Consider the following 15,920-nt stretch of genomic DNA (forward strand, 5'->3'; position numbering starts at 1 on the left):
GCTATGTACTCACTGCCCCTCGATGCAACTCACATCACTTGTTCGAATTTTCTCAGCAAACCCTGCTCCAGAAAATTGAACTGACTGATCAATCTTGGTGTATCTCCAATTGACCTTCAATCCTCCTTATACTTTTCTTGTTGAGTCTTCAACGGCTGAGATTAAGTCCCTAATCAACGACTAAGATTAGATTTGGCTTGATCCATGTCATTTAAAACATCCTCACCCAGTTTTATATTAATACCCATTAATATTTTAATTTTCCCAAGTTTAGACTTAGGAACTCCATTAAAGATATTAATTATTTTAATATCTCTCTAACTGGATGGAATTTCCCCAAACCATTTTTAGGTCTTGGAGATCTCATGTGCTTTAGCCTCTCCACCAATTTTCATGGCTAGAGCACATCCGATGCTACCCCAAATCAACATGGTGTTCCAACATCTTGTGTGAATAACGTGAAGAGGGAGCTATCGTGGGTACTTGACTTACCCCTTTACTCGATCAATTTTTACCACCCTTCTGGTCTGCCTTTTGCTTTAATGATTTTCTTTTCTTTGCATAGCATAGCTTGGGTTACAAGCTCCACATTAGAGGAATTTTGAGGTCTAAAATGAGCCTCCTAAGGAAAATAATAAAATAATAGTTAAAATAATAAAATGAGAGATGAATTTTTAAAGGAAAAGAAAGAAAACTATTTTTTTTAGTTGTATCTTTGGCTTATCTTCTTTCTTTTATTTTTTGTTTTGATTTTCTTTAATTTTTCAGAGCCTTTTTTCTTAGGACTTGAGAGGGTGGGAGGGGGGCATAGTGAAGTAGTTTATTTTCTTTACTTATTTTATTTTGCTCTTTACCTCTTTAGTCTTCATTTGGCTTGATTTAATTTGAGGTCTGCATTCTTTTTCTTCATTTTTCGTCATGACCCATCTTTGGATGATTTCTGGTAAGTCAAACATAAATTAGAGGAATGTTTATTTTTATGGATGGGATGGAAATAAGAGAGTTTTCAGTGAAAAATTTTACATATAGAAAGGATATGACTACGCTACCCGCCTTGAATTCCTAATCATACCTAATGGCCTAGGTTAAAACACACTTATCCAGAGGCAATTCTTGACATGGTTTGATATGGTAACAAGATAAATACTTTACTTAACTATATGCAATAAAGTACCCATCTAATGCCAATTATACTTCACAAGCAAGTCAAAACTCAAGCATCACTTCTATGTGTGGAAAACCCCACAGCGCAACCATACCAACTATAGCCTGAGGTGTCATGCAACATCATCTAGCAAAATTGATCTCGAGAGAATTGGGCGCCAGGAATGATACTATTAAAATTGGCAACTAGGGCCAAACTCCATGTGGGTCATCTTATTTATGGCAGCTGACATTTTTCTTGGACTCCTCTCATCGAGAGGTGTAGGATTGATCAAAGATCATTCGATTCCGATAAGTATTCATGGAGTTATGAATTCATTTGTGTTATAAGACAATTCGTCAAGGTCGGCCAGCAACCAAATAACCCACACATGTGCTCAATGTTTTAGTATAAAAAGAGGTGACTTGATAGTTATTTCTACACACACTTCACTCTTGATTTCTCCCCACTTGTTCTGGGTTTTAGTGGAAGAGAAATCTAAGAGAGGAAGCCCTAAACGTAGAAGGTAAGGAGCCCTAGTATGAGACCTAGACGCAGTCAAGAAGGAAGGCTACACGCTGCCCCATATGTTGGTCTCTACAAGCCCTAACGCAGTCCTAAGGAGGATGCCCTAATGCAGTCCTAAGGAGGATGATCTAGCAGCAATTCAAGGGAGGAGACCCCTACTTCTATACGCTGCCTAAAGGAGCCTAGCCGCAGTCCAAGGATGGAGAAATAACACGATGGAGGAGGCCCTACTCATCACCCTTATACGCAGGTCTAATCTGCCCTAATTGCAATTCTGTCCAAGCCCTAGCCGCAGGTCACTTCAAGTGATAGAATGGATGGATGAAGGGCCAAGGATCTATGGCCGAGAGGGCAGGCTACTAGGTCGAGTAAAGGGAAGCTAAACGCTGGAATTTGAGTGGCTGTTTGGGCACGATGAGGAGGTTGAAAGCTACAACAAGCTAGGCTGCAGGCCATAGCAAGCTGTTGGAGTTATTCCATGGCTGCGTTGAAAGGATAATGTGGCATGGGAGGAGCCTCTTCAAGGCTGGCTGCTAGAGGGCTAGTATTGTTGTGTGTTGGGTGCAGTCACAACAACAACAATGGGACAACAGCAACAATGGGACAACAACATGATGGGATAACAACAATGATGGGACAACAACAATGTGCACTAACAAACAGGGTTGGAGCAGCATGCCAAAGTGTGAAGACTGTTGATGATAAAGGCTGCCCAGAATACATGGAATAGTATGACAACAGTATGGAAAACATGGAATAGCAATGTCACTAACATTGGGATAGCAGTTCTAGTAGTATAATGGCATAGTGCAATGATGGCACAATGGGACAGCAGCAATAAGAAGGACAACAAGTAATCATGGTGCAGTAGTATGAGCAATATGATGTGAAGTGCTACAACACAATGATGGGCATCATGACAATGTGAAGTGTAGCATGTTGCGTGCAACACTTGATAGCATAGTACAGTGATATTAAATGCTACAATGAGATGCAGCATGATGGGCATAGTAAGGTACAGGATGAGGCAGCACTAGTAAATGCAACAAGACGATAAGGTACAATAAGATGTTGCAGTGCCAGAAGGTGCAACAGTGTGATGTGTGCAGCGTGGTAATGAGGTCCAGCATAGTGATGATGGGTGCAGCACGATGCAGCACAGTGAGGTGCAACATGATGACAAGGTGCAACACTATGCATGGTGATGGAGTCACCTGGGAGAATCAGTTGAAGCAGCATGTCTTCAACTGAGTTCAACTACCTCATGTATCATCTACTTAGAGATGATCTATGCTCTTATTTAAGATAAGTCAAAGTGATGACTTCTATTGTAAATGTACTATTTCTCTATCTCTCTCTGTTGAACTATTGAAGAACATATAAGAAGAATTGATCAAGGGTTCCCCACATTTGGGGTTTGTCCCTGGCTAGTGCCACATCTTGTGTCCTCTTGTCTTGGCTTGTCTTCTGTGATCTATGTTTATGTTCTATCTGCAATTTACTTTAATGTTGATGTGATTGCTAATATGGAAAAGATATTGAGCTAACTGTGAAAATTGAAATAAATTGCTCTAAGCATAGAACATACCTAAAATTAACATGGTATCAGAGCTGAGGTGAAGACAAAGCCCAAGCAAGAGTGAAAGAGCAATCACCGAAGACAGTTGGGAAAGGACAAAAGGATCAATGTTCTATCTGCAATTTACTTTAATGCTGATGTGATTGCTTATCTGGAAAAGATATTGAGCTCACTGTGAAAATCGAAATAAATTGCTCTAAGCATAGAACATACCTAAAATTAACATGGTATCAGAGTTGAGGTGAAGACAAAGCCCAAGCAAGAGTGAAAGAGCAATCACCGAAGACAGTTGGGAAAGGACAAAATGATCAATGGATTCCTCATCCCTCTTCAAATTCACCAAGGGTGAAGTCAAAGCAGAGAATATTATCAAAATGGTGCAGCAGAAGCCTCTGATGGCCTACCTAAAGATCACTTCAATGGGAAGTCCAGGTCTAAGGGTGGAAGGAAAGGTAGATGCCTTGTTTGTAATAAGTTCGACCATTATGCTGAGGAGTGTCCGAATGGTAGGGACACATCACTTGATGATGATAACAATCATTCCAGGGACATCTTCAATGATCGAAGGAATGCAGGTCATCAAGGAAACAACCGACTCTTCAAAGAAAGCAAGGAACCCCAGTGCTTCAAGGCACTTCATTGGATAGAAGGGTGCTCTCTCTAATTCAGTAGAGATGGAAACAATCATGGGATTATACTTGGAGTCGATGCCACCTATCTCGGAAAGGGTGTAGGGAATGTTACCCCTCAATTGAATGAGAGTAACTCGATTCATTTACGAGAATCTCTTTATGTACTTGATTGCAAGAAGAACCTGGTGTCCATTTCAGCAATGGAAGTCAAAGGTTTCAGGGTGGCATTCATCGATGGAAAGGTACGTGTTTGAAAATGGAATTTTTCAAAGATGCTTTTACTCATGGGTTCAGGGTTGGCAATTTGTATCAAATTGCAGGATGGTCCATTAGGGACCATGTCAGTTGACACATCTCATCTATAGCATCGGAGGTCTACTTATTATGGGGCCCTACCCGATGTGAGTCAGATGGTGACAAGGATGCTTGATTTCAAGAAGAGCATGAAGGTACATGTCTGAAATGTACCGAAGGAAAATCTTGCAAGGGGACCATTCCCCTCATGTAGTAGGTCCACAGGTTTGGAACAACCCAAGGGGTTTGATATTCATGATCGAGAATCTCATGTTTGCAGGTGGAAGAAAGTCCTCCATGGATTGAAGCAAAACACCCCGGGCTTAATATGAGAGGATTGATAGTTGCTTGATGAAGCTGAGATTCACTAAGGAGTGAAGCCGATCCAAACCATTGCTTGAAGGTTTTGGATGATAGACCTCTCATACCGACACCTTATGAGGACGACCTCTTTTTGACAGGTGCAAACCCTCTCATTTGCAAAAGTAAGAGGGAGTTGGATTCCGGATTTGGAATGGTGAACTGCAAACCCGCAACTACCTCGATGGATCTTAACTTTAAGAAGTTATGTGGTAAGGATACTGGACCTGTTTTGGGAAATGCCTCTGAGTTTCACAAACTCATACTAACATTGATGTTCTTGGTGAACTCCCGTCCATATATATGTGTTGCAGTTAGCATGTTGGGCTCATATTTGGTTGAGCCTCACTGAATTGATGCCAAGAATCTTCTAGATATCTTCAGGGCACAATCTCTCATGGATTGAGATACACTGCCGGAAATGTGACGCTGCATGACTATTGGGTAGGCAGTGTGGAGGATCGCAAGAGAACTTCTGGGTGTTGATTCTCTTTGGGTTCTGCTCGATATCTTGGATGAGCAGGAAGCAGAAGATGGTTGCTTTGAGCACCGCTTAGACCGAATACATAGCTATGAGTATGACCTCGTGTGAAGTTGCCTGGTTGTGGAAGCTCTTCAGTGAGTTGTTTGTACACATGATGGATATGATCTTGATCTTCTGTGTCAACCAGGGGGGATTCGATTGTTGAGGAATCCTGTATTCTATCATTGCTCCAGCATATAGATATCAGATACTACCTTACCTGGATATGGTACATCAATGAGCGAGAAGGCTCCATTGCATTGAGACTGATGTATAGGTCGCTGAGATTCTGTCGAAGCCTCGGGGAAAGGTCAAATTTGTGACTTTCCCGAACGACGTGGAGTCATTGAGAGACCCTCTTATGAGGAGGGTCTTACATGATGCATGCATTGAGCTTTGGGCACTCTGGGGGGGGGGCTTGGGGTACTTCTTGGGGCAACAAGCGACCATAGGGAAACTCACCCTCCCATAGTGGTGCGCTATGTACAGGGTGAATGGTTCACCCTTCCCCTGTGATACCTCGTGGCGACTTATGGACAAGATGAGTGGTTCTCTTGTCGAGGCATCCTAGCCATGCAGTTTGGGACTCATGGGAAGTACCTCTCATCTGGCCAATGAGTAGGGAAATGGGGTTAGGGACCATAGTTGTACTAGTACTATCGATGGACGCATCGTTGTATCTACTGTACTCCCTATGCTAGGATGACCTCCATTGATTTAGGATCAATGAAACTGATTTGGGATCATTATGAGTGGTTTGAGACATTCTCTTTTGATATTGATATGGGATCAATGAAACTGATCTGGGTTTAGTATGAGTGATTTGAGACACACTCTTTTGATATTGATCTGGGATCAATTGGAACTGACTTCGGGTCAGTAAGAGTGATATGACTCACTCTCTTGGAATTGATCTGGGATCAATAAGAGTGGTATGACACACTCTTTTCATATGGAACTGACTTCGGGTTAGTAGAGAATGGCATGAGACATTCTCGATCACTTCTTCTTCTTCATGGTTCAGCAAAGCAGAGCAATGCAGGGCACTGATGGTGGAGATAGTATAGTCTAGCAGATGGATCAATGGATGGAGTTCTCCCTAGTTGAGAGGGAGTGTTAAAAGTGGCAACTAGGGACAAACTCTATGTGGGTCATCTTATTTATGGCAACTCATATTTTTCTTGGACTCCTCTCATCGAGAGGTGTAGGATTGATCTAAAGATCATCCGATTCCGATAAGTATTCATGGAGTTATGAATTTATTTGTGTTATAAGACAATTCGTCAAGGTCGGCCAACAACCAAATAACCCACACATGTGCTCAACGTTTTAGTATAAAAAGAGGTGACTTGATAGTCATTTCTACACACACTTCACTCTTGATTTCTCTCCACTTGTTCTGGGTTTTAGTGGAAGAGAAATCTAAGAGAGGAAGCCCTAAATGCAGAAGGTAAGGAGCCCTAGTATGAGACCTAGACGCAGTCAAGAAGGAAGGCTACATGCTGCCCCATACGCTGGTCTCTACAAGCCCTAACGTAGTCCTAAGGAGGATGCCCTAATGCAGTCTAAGGAGGATGCCCTAACGCAGTCCTAAGGAGGATGATCTAGCAACAATTCAAGGGAGGAGACCCCTACTTCTATACGCTGCCTAAAGGAGCCTAGCTGTAGTCCAAGGATGGAGAAATAACACGATGGAGGAGGCCCTACTCACCGCCCTTATACGCAGGTCTAATCTACCCTAACTGCAAGCCCTAACGATAGGTCTGTCCAAGCCCTAGCCGCACGCCACTTCAAGTGACCGAATTGATGGATGAAGGGCCAAGGATCTAGGGCCGAGAGGGCAGGCTACTAGGCCGAGTAGAGGGAAGCTAAACGTTGGAATTTGAGTGGTTGTTTGGGCACGTTGAGGAGGCTGAAAGCTACAGCAAGCTAGGCTGTAGGCCATAGCAAGTTGTTGGAGTTATTCCATGGTTGTGTTGAAAGGATAATGTGGCATGGGAGGAGCCTCTTCAAGGTTGGCCGCTAGAGGGCTAGCATTGCTGTGCGTTGGGTGCAGTCGCAACAACGACAATGGGACAACAACACAATGGGACAACAACAACAATGGGACAACAGCATGATGGGAAGCCCTAGCCGCACGCCACTTCAAGTGACCGAATTGATGGATGAAGGGCCAAGGATCTAGGCCTAGAGGGCAGTCTACTAGGCCGAGTATAGGGAAGCTAAACGCTGGAATTTGAGTGGCTGTTTAGGCATGTTGAGGAGGCTGAAAGCTACAGCAAGCTAGGTCGTAGGCCATAGCAGGTTGTTGGAGTTATTCCATGGTTGTGTTGAACAGATAATGTGGCATGGGAGGAGCCTCTTCAAGGTTGGCCGCTAGAGGGCTAGCATTGCTGTGCGTTGGGTGCAATCACAACAGCAACAATGGGACAACAACAACAATGGAACAACAACATGATGGGATAACAACAATGATGGGACAACAACAATGTGCACTAACAAACAATGTTGGAGTAGCATGCCAAAGTGTGAAGACTGTTGATGATAAAGGCTACCCAGAATACATGGAATAGTATGACAACAGTATGGTGAACATGGAATAGCAATGTCACTAACATTGGGACAACAATGCTAGTAGTATAATGGCATAGTGCAATGATGGCACAACGGGACAACAACAACAAAAAGGACAACAAGCAATCATGGTGCAGCAATATGAGCAGTATGATATGAAGTACTACAACACAATGATGGGCATCATGACAATGTGAAGTGTAGCATGTTGTGTGCAACACTTGCTAGCATAGTGTAGTGATATTAAATGCTACAATGAGATGCGGCATGATGGGCACAGTAAGGTATAGGATGAGGCAACATTGGTAAGTGCAGCAAGATGATAAGGTATGTCAAGATGTTGCAGTACCTGAAGGTGCAGCATAAGGTGCAGCTGTATGATGTGTGCAGCGTGGTAATGAGGTCCAACATAGTGATGATGGGTGCAGCACAATGCAACACAGTGAGGTGCAACATGATGACAAGGTGCAACACAATGCATTGTGATGGAGTCACCTAGGAGAATCCGTTGAAGCAGCATGTCTTCAACTGAGTTTAGCTACCTCATGTGTCATCTACTTAGAGATGACCTATGCTCTTATTTAAGATAAGTAAAAGTTTTGACTTCTGTCATAAATGTATTATCTCTCTCTCTCTCTGCTGAACTATTGAAGAACATATAAGAAGAATTGATCAAGGGTTTCCCCACATTGGGGTTTGTCCTTGGCTAACGCCACATCTTGTGTCCTCTTGTCTTCGCTTGTCTTTTGTGATCTATGTTTATGTTCTATTTGCAATTTACTTTAATGTTGATGTGATTGTTAATTTGGAAAAGATATTGAGCTAATTGTGAAAATTGAAATAAATTGCTCTGAGCATAGAACATACCTAAAATTAACAGATACACCATTGGATCCATGAAGATTTACGAGTCCACGAATGTAGTTGATTGGGTGGAGGCACAGGTACAAACAACATCAAATCACACCCAACTGAGTGTGTCTCTAGGGGAATTACTTGAAGGCCAACAATGTCCATGCTTAAGCTTCCTATTCCCACTATGATTAGCAAAAGCAGCCCTTTATGTGAAGATGTGCCAGCAATACATAAATGGCAGCCTTACATGCACATGAGATCTGTGAGAAAAGAAGAAGATGAAAGCTCCAATTTGTTAAGCCCTTCCTCCCTTCCTTGCAAAAAACATTATATTTGGCCTGTTGGGGGATCCCTTTGCTTGAACTTCTAACTTACAAATGAGAGGAAGTTTCCTTATATAGTTTTCTTTTTAACCACTTTCCAATAAAATATAATTTAGAGAGGTCTAGGTCCATTTTTACTTCCATTATTTTACTATAAAGAATCTCTTAGAAGCCTCTTATCATAGAGTGCTCCTTTCCTAGGATGAATTTGTCATGATTTTAGGGTTTGAATGAGTCATTGCTGCGATCTGTCACCTCCCTATAGAGGGTGCTCCTAAAGATGTGTCTTTTTCTACTTTCAAATCCATGAAATATGCTACCAAAACAATATCCAATAAAGGGTGTCTCTCTTAAATGATGGATTTTGATCAAGTCTTCAAAACAAATTGTGCTACCTGCCAAATGGAAGCTTCATTTGTAGGGTATTCTCTAGGGATCAAGATTTATCATCACGACCTCCTTTATTGAAGGGTGTTTCTTTAAATATGGGCAATTGACCTTGTTGAAGAGGCTTGGATACCACATCTCATATCCCCAAGCTAGGTGCTCCTTTCTTGGAATTTGTGCTTTCATTAATGGTGTGGAAGAGCTCTTTGGACCACCCTTCACCAAGAGATATGCCATTCAATGATCAAAGGTGGGGCACTCCTCTATTCTTGTGCATTTGACCATCAATTGTAACATAAAACTCCCCATTGTTTCCTCATAGGTTGGGCATTCCTCTAGATAGGTGTATTCATGCTTGTGAAGTGTGCGGAAAGGTCTACATTATTCTTTGAATGTGAAACATGCCTCCAAATATGCATCTCAGGCCTAGAGAAATATGAAGACACCCCATAGGCAGCCTTAAGTGGAGAAATGTGCATAAAAATATGTAGCCAAGTGTTGAGTGAAGTTGTCATTGATGTCAAAGTCCTAGCCCTAGGATTGATGCCCTAGCACTAGTAATAAAGCCCTGGCTCTACTAATGATGGCAAAGAGCTTGGAATGATGTCAAAGCCATAGAAGGAATATCAAAGTATGTGATAGCAGTTCAGTAGAAGCCTTAAGAGCCCTAAGAATCCAGCAAGAGGTGTTGCAAAAGGGTTTAAACCCTCAAAAGGCAAAGATGACAGCTAGAAGAAGCCCTTTAAGAAAATCAAGAAATAAGTGGTCAAAGTCAAGGCAAATGCGAACGAAAGCTACATCATCATGTAGCTCTCGTTGAGACCTTTAGAATGGTAGGTGGCATGCCTCCTAACTCACAATTGAGGAGAAATGAATTTTTGAAGTTAGCATTAAAATCACACCCAGTGGAGATGATGGTTCAGCCAAAAGTCAGGTCGGCCCCAATGCGTGACCCCTAAAAACTGGTATAAATAGCCACCATCTGTCTTGGCTCATTTTACACGCATATAACTTGCAGATCAAGGAAAACAGATGTCTGACAAACCACAGGAAGAGATCTGAGCTCAGGAAAGAGTGCCAATTCGAGCTTAAGGGTGAGCTGAGGGAAGAGTGATTTGGTTCTTTTTTTAGAGCAGCGAAGGAATAGGAAAAGGAGGCTAAGTTCTGGCCAAGTTCTGTAGGAGGCTGAGCTCAGCTAAAGGTAAGTTCTGTGTGGTTCTTTATGGTGTTACTTTGTGACAGGCTGTGCTGGGTTTGGTGGGGGCCAAGCCCTAGATGGAAGATTGAAGTTCCATGTTACACTAGCTGGTTCTGAAGGAGAAAACACTGCCCCTACCCGAGCTGTGGGTGGCTTTCTTTTTGACTCTGTTTTCGAGATAATTTTTGACTGTTTTGGAAGCTGGCAGCTGGCTTAAAACAAGCCTAAATTTGACAGGCCAAATTCTTGAGTAGATGGCCTTGGAACAGGCCCTAATTTTCTGTCCTACTGCAGGCTGAAGTATACCTTTGTTGCAAACCTGTTTTAACCTGAAATGAGGCCCTGTTATAGGCCTGAAATCAATTTGAAGTGCAGACCAAAATCTGTGTTGACATGACTGTTTTAAGGATCAAAGTGAGGATGATTGTTGAGTGACGAAAAGAGGAGGCCGAGGTCAACAAGGAAGGTGGCGGTGATGTCCATTTTGAGGCTTTTTAGTTCAGTGACCATTGTATTAAGGAAGGATGGTTTGTTGACATTGTTTTGAAACTGAAGACTACAAGTTTGAAGAAGCCCTAATTGCAGAAAGGAAGCTTCAGTGATGAGTATCAGTTACCAGGTGGACATACCCCATCTTTATCAGAGATAGAGGGTTGATGTATTGCAGAACAAGTCTGATGAACTAAGTCAACGTTGAAGAAGCAGAGAATTGTAGTGTACAGGCCAGGTGGCTGTAATCAAGGTAGAAGGGGCAAATCTGAAGATTGCATGGTAAAGTGATGATCATTCGAAGGAGAATTTGTCGAGGACCTGATGTTATTGATAACAGAACCAAAGTACAGCTGAGTTGGCGCTCTGCTGGGGATTGGCGTCTCCCATAAGTTAGTGCCTACAAATTCACTGAGTTGGTGCTCAGTTGGGGGATTGATGTCTCCAATAGGTTGGTGCCTACAAAAGTTGGAAGTTGGTGGTTACAGAGGATTGGTGTCCTCTTTGTGACATTGTATCAAATTGAAATTATTAAAGAAAAGTTTTGAAGAAAATATTTGTGTTCATATATTGTTGATTGATACTTCTATGTGATCGTTATTCAAGAGGAAAAATAAGTTAATAATTGGTGTGATACTGATTCACCCCCCCTCTCAGGATCACACTGTTCCTACACAAAGTGCTCTAGAAGTGAGATGCTGCCATGTGCAATAGTGCTTCCAAATGTGTGAACTCAACAATGAAACACCCCTCCAAACCAGAATATATCCTTCAACATGTGAAATAAAAAATAATCACATGAATCTCCATAACTATCTCTCCCTGCATGATAAACAAGATGATGCTTCAACCAATGACTCGTACCAAACTCCCAAAGTTCACATCTCTTGGTGCAGTGCTGCTGAAAATAATGCTTGTTAAATTATGTCCTTAGGGCAGTGGCCAGGACTAACGGAGCTATGGGTGGTAATTGAAATGACTTGATTGCATTTGAGATTGCGACAATTTCTGATAGTTGTCTCCACCAATGGATTGTTATTGTTACTGCTATATTGCATTTTTGTCATTTGATGAGGTTTGAAGATTCAATGTGCATTATATTTGTGGTGCTATTTTTGAATTTTATGGCATTATCATCAATGTTCCACCAAGTGAACACATTTGGGAAATATGTGGAGACACCCCCTAAATTTTATGAAACATCATAGGAATAGAGGTCCCTGTTGGAAATTCTAAAAAAAAATAATTTAAGTATATGAGAAAGAATGACAAGTCACAAACATGAGCATTGAAAATATGAAATAAATATTTACATTTGCTTTAGGATTTTGATTCCTTTGTGTTTAAAAATAATCTGTCTTCTTAAAGGCTGGTGGGAAAAAATCGCGGGGACTTGGGAGTCCCCCTTTTCCATGGGGTCCACCGATAAGCCAAACTTTTCCAAAGGGGGATGCTCATGAATCCCCTACAAAAGGGAAATATCTGTGATTTCTTGGGAATGTCACCTTTGTGTTTCCCTGAGTTTCCTCCAGGATGGGATGTGGGGAAATGCTCCCTCTAAGTTTCCCCATCCCAGAAACGAGCAAAACTTGATTTAATTGGTTAGGATCGTTTGGGCCACATGGTCTTTTGGACCTTTAGTTACCCTTGTATGTGCTTATCTAATAGAGAGAGGCAATTCCTGTGCGGCTGTTTTTAATCTATAAATATTTGGAGTTTGTATTTCTTCTGGTGGGGAATTCTGTCATGGTCCAATTAAGAGCATGCTAGAATACGTACTTCGGGACATGTGTCGGGAATTAAGTTCTGTTTACTACGAGAATGTCAGATTTCTGTGGGGGATTCACGATTCCAATTTCCAAGGCCTAGAAATTCACAGTTAAAAGGAAAAACTATCTACCTAATAAGTGTGTTTAAGTCATTTGTATTTTGGAGTGGATCATTGTACATTCTGTAAAAGAGATATGGGTGTTTATTTGTGTTGTTAGTAGTATCAGATGAAATTATGTATCTCAATGGGTCTAATCAAGGAAACACATTTACAATTTATAAAGACCCCCTCTTCATTTATGGTTATGATAGAATTTATACTCAAAAGGCTCTTAATTGGCAAATAATTTAGCTGTGGTACTGGAGGGAATTGCCCTAGTTTGCAAAGGCAAGTTGGTATCATAATATGGTGATATTACTGGGTTCAGGGAGGTATGATGAAGTTAGATTTCTGAGTGGTTGGCTGTTTACATTTCAGATAGGTTTTTGTATGTGCGTATTCTGTATATTTTAGCTTTTGGACCTTGGTCCTGGTAATTAACATAACTTTCTAACTTATGAATACTTTTGTGTCATGGCAGATTTGATATAGAAGGATATGTAACTGGCTTTGGAAATCCAGACTGGCGAAGGACCCATGAACCTGCAGTTCTAACGGCACCTGTGGTTACACTTGTTGTACAAGGAGGAGCAACATGTGTTGGGAGAACTGTCATGGATGAGATGGCATACTGGTTGGTCATGGTACCCCAAAATGACTAAAATTTGTTCTACGTTAGCTTTGCATTTTATTGAATTATGTCTTCAAATTTAAGAAAAAACTCTTAAACCTTTCCCTTAAAACTAATTAAAGGATAACATTTATCAGGTTCCAGAGGCCCTCAGGCTCAAGTCAGCAATTGTGGCTCCACTATCTGAGTGGCTAGTGGATACCCTCGGAAACAGTATCCCAAATTATGATCTACATAAAACATGAAACACATTAAGATATGCTATCCTATGAGCAAAGTCAACAGTCATCAGTGACTTTCCTATGCTAAAAAGATTGTATAGGTCAATGTATCTGGGAGGGAGAGATTCCTTTCGTCTGCCCCTGCTAAGTCTGATCGACAGTGAGCTTGGATCCCTGAAACAAGCTTTCTTGGACATCTGACCAGCTTCCTGTTAGATTTTCTGTAAAGGCGAATTATGTCTTTAGCTATATATTTATCAACCTTTGGATGAACTGTGTCTATGTTTGCCTGCGTAAATGACAAATATAATAAAATAGGCTCGTATCATCCTGAGGGAGCAAGTTAAAAGCCAGTCCTCAGTTTGTTGATATCATACTCATATTTAATTGGTTTGTCAAGTATCAGATTACAGTCAGAAATATATCTAATGCTGTTTCTTGTTATATGATTTTACATATTTTTGGATGCTGTACTAACTTGAAATGTATAGTCTATCACATTTGCATTTGTTTATATCATTTTTAAATAAGTCTTTACTATAAATGTTTTTGGATAAATATAGGGTGTATTTTTCTAGAAGTATCCGTCTGTAATATCTATTATTAATTATCACTAACAGTTATCTGATTTCTATTTAATCTATTTTTTCACGATCTTTGCTTTGTTATAATAGAAAAGTCAGGACGCGATGGTTTTAATCATAATATATAGCACCATTCCTTATAAGAAGAGGCTATAAACTATGCCTGTCATTTATACCTCTATATGTTATTTGCTTGTCTGTCTTATGCAAACAAAGTGAGAATATCTTCTTGTATTGTCTTGCCTCTCAGTTTATATTCCTCTGGCATTGGAATTTACTTATTATTCATGTCTTGAAAATAGTTGTGGTGTAATTTAGATCTTAATTATATTTCATATTTGCAGCATTTTTGGAGAAAACAAACACTATGGAACTCCAACTAATCCAGCTGCACCTTCACGAATACCTGGAGGATCTTCTAGTGGGTCTGCTGTGGCGGTTGCAGCTGAGCTTGTTGACTTTGCTCTTGGTGAGATTTTTAATCCCAACTAGACTGCAATGCAATCATTTTTTCCTTTTTAACTAATTTTAATTTGTCTTAGTCACCAAGCACATAATAATATATCCTATATAAGCATTCAAAGTGCAACAGCTACAAAAATATGCGAACTTGAATGGTTCTTAACAGTGTTGCAAACATCCCGATTTTACCGCAATAAAATTGCGAAATCTTGATTTTTTTGGCCTAGCCGATGTTTGCCGATTTTAGCAATATTTTGGTGGTATCTTAATTTTGCCAATGTTTGCGATTTTTACCGATATTTTCCCGATTTTTATGATATGTTGGTTTTCGGACCCTTGCTGATTTTATCCCAATGCTGATGTTTGCAACATTGGTTCTTAACACACAACTATAGTCTATCAATATAATTATTTGGAGGTAAATGAGCTATAGCAGCACTTTAAGGAAGATGAGTTGGATTAAATTCTGATGTATTTGTTTCTGTTCTATTGCTTATCAAGAGTTATCCAACATTCAGAAGTAATGAACTCTCTCATTAATGCAAGATTACTCACTCTTGTCTAAAGTTGGCACCAGAAATAAGGAATGTGCCCCATCTCAATTACAATGGGATGCATGTGGGTTTATGTTAGAAGTAAACATACAAGATAACCTAAGATAAATTTGTCAATGTTCAACAAAATGATTACGAAAGTAGGTCAGATGGACTAAAAGAATACATCCATTGCTGTTAGTAGGTACAAAGTGGGAGTTGAGAGGCAACTCGTTGGTCAAAACTGAAAGTAGAAAATATAAAGCACTGAGTGTTTAGCTAGCCAGAATATCTAGCTAACATGAGAATAAAATAAAGTGCAAATATAATAAAGCCTTTATCTTGAACAAGAAGTCTCGGTGATGAAAAGAAGAGAAGAGCTCAACACCTGCTGGAGCTGGTTGCCAAGGACAATTTAGGGGACCAAGCAGGGGAAAATATGTCTTTTGATGTCAAATGTAAAAGACAGTGGGGAAATGTGGTAGACTTCTCCAAGGAATTCGAAATGACCCAATGAATTTACTTTGGGAATGCCACTGGGTTTACATTACAAGAGAAAATTTGAAGGAAAGAATTCTCGATTCAGGTGTCTATTAAAGAAGTGAAGCGGGAAAAAAGTGACCCAATAAAAGAAAATGACAGAATTTTGTCTAAAAATATGAGAATAGAAAGAAGATATGGAGTGAAAGAAGCAGATAGAATTGGGTGTCTAAAAACTAATAAACGAGGGAAG

At 40.6% G+C, this 15,920-nt stretch overlaps 1 pseudogene across 1 annotated transcript in view; it reads left to right on the forward strand.

The window, feature by feature from the left end:
- LOC149236455 (outer envelope protein 64, chloroplastic-like) overlaps positions 1-15,920 on the forward strand; it is a 348,403-nt pseudogene that overhangs the window by 49,305 nt on the left and 283,178 nt on the right. The window contains exons 2-3 of the transcript XR_016246219.1: positions 13,238-13,390; positions 14,537-14,661. The product of XR_016246219.1 is annotated as an outer envelope protein 64, chloroplastic-like (transcript). The remainder of the gene's footprint in view (positions 1-13,237; positions 13,391-14,536; positions 14,662-15,920) is intronic.

This window comes from Pinus tabuliformis, chromosome 8 (assembly GCF_031772625.1).
Source record: "Pinus tabuliformis cultivar Carrire ecotype Pingquan chromosome 8, CPIR1, whole genome shotgun sequence".
NCBI lineage: Eukaryota > Viridiplantae > Streptophyta > Pinopsida > Pinales > Pinaceae > Pinus > Pinus tabuliformis.